Here is a 1,831-nt window from a genome sequence, read left to right on the forward strand (position 1 = left end):
CGCTGTGAGCAGGGTTCGAACCTGCGCGGGGAGCCCCCATTGGATTTCAAGTCCAACGCCTTAACCACTCGGCCATCACAGCTATGCCTCCTACCTGCTTACAGTGCAGACACTCTGCTGCTTTTTGTCAGCTCTGTATTCTTCTGCTGATATTCTTGTTTTTTTTCTTTGAGAAATTACGAGCAGCAGCTCCTGGATACTCATTCATCACTGGGACTGTAATTCTTTGTAGATATAGGCTATTGCCATATTTCAACATTTTTATGACGTCCTCAGTACTATATGAGTGAGGCCTACCAACAGCACAAGCCTGTACTGCAGTGACTGGAAACGTGGCTCTTAGCTGAAGCTAATTAGCAGCAAGATGCCTCCCTTCTCCATGGACAACTACTACAAACTTCTACAGAAGATTGTAGTGCTGGAAGTTCACCATGAAGTGAATGTGGAAGTGAATGGACTATGTGGGAACAACACCACTTTACCATGGACTCAAAACAGTGGCCAGATCATACTAACACCAACTAATTAGCACCAACAAGATACCAAGAAACGGGAGGACTGTGTACTGGGTAATAAATCTACAAGTGGCAGTCCTCTTGGTGCAAAGCCTAAGAGTAAATAATTTCTCTGGGAAAGGGGAGGACAAGTAGCCAGCAGAGCTGCAACCTGAGATTTGTGATGTGACCGGCTGGCCTGCAGCATTATCATCCTGGCATAGCGCCTCTTCAACCCCTGTTCTTAGTAGGACACAGTAGTAGAACAGCTGTGAAAGGGAGAACTAGCAACAATCCTCCCTGACAACCAAGTGTGCAACTGGAGACCGGAACAGATTCACTCCACTGTTGAGGGACCCTGGATCTCTGTCTGATGACCTGGATAACCTCTAAATCAGAAAGTAAAAGGCTACAGAGAAAACTAACGCTTGGGCCTCACACTGTGATTGTGAGTGACTTTGCTGTTAAAGATGTATGAAACATGTGCAGTAAGAACACCCAAATACTCTGTTTTCCCAAGGATATGATCTCTGACTAAGAATCCTGCATATCATGGCTGCACATCCAACTGTGAAAAACACCATAGTGCACATAGAGACCGATGATGTTGTGAAACAACAGTCTGAAGTACTGAAAGGAGACTTGATTGATCTGTTAAACACAGTCAGCTCTGGTGTTTATCAGTGGCCCTCCACCACCAGTCAGAGGAGAGAGTTGAGAGATTCAGCAGATTGTTGGCACTAAACACATGGCTCTCAACTGCTTGTACTGTCCATTCAGTGCATTTTATTGACTATTTCAACTGTTTCTGGGACCACACACATCTTTTTAAGGCAGATAGACTTTGCCTTAACAAGTCAGGAGTACAATTGTTCATCTCTAACCTATTTTACTTCCTGTGCCACCCATCTGTTCCCTCTGCCAGGGACAAGAGAAAAGAGGAATCAGAAGAAGAAGAAGACATAACACAACGTGGCAGAAACCTTAAAAGAGAGCCACCTCAGCCTCCACCTGAAGAGAGTTTTAATCATGAGAGACATCACCCTCCTCACCAACAACCACCTGTGAGAATTAACCTTCTTTACCCCCCCAAACACCATCTAGGTCATCCTCCTGGTCACTGCTGGGACCAAACTTAGCACCCCGCCCCTTCCACCACCCCACTCCCATTTTCTCTCCCCTAAACCCACTCAGCATCCACCTCCACCACCAGCTTTAAATCCTCAGCCAGTTTTGACACAATCGTCTCGGTTACAACGCCCCCCCACCTCCTCTTATAACAGCATCAGAATCTCCTCAGCTTGATAAAAGCACAGCACATCCACTTATTTGTGTTC

The 1,831-nt window shown here is 45.9% G+C and overlaps 1 non-coding gene across 1 annotated transcript; it reads right to left on the reverse strand.

Moving 5' to 3' along the window:
• trnas-uga lies at positions 1-82 on the reverse strand. Its single transcript has one exon. It is a non-coding gene; the product is annotated as a tRNA-Ser (tRNA).
• Between the last annotated feature and the right edge of the window lie 1,749 nt (positions 83-1,831).

The sequence above is a fragment of the Thunnus maccoyii genome, chromosome 18 (assembly GCF_910596095.1).
Source record: "Thunnus maccoyii chromosome 18, fThuMac1.1, whole genome shotgun sequence".
Classification (NCBI taxonomy): domain Eukaryota; kingdom Metazoa; phylum Chordata; class Actinopteri; order Scombriformes; family Scombridae; genus Thunnus; species Thunnus maccoyii.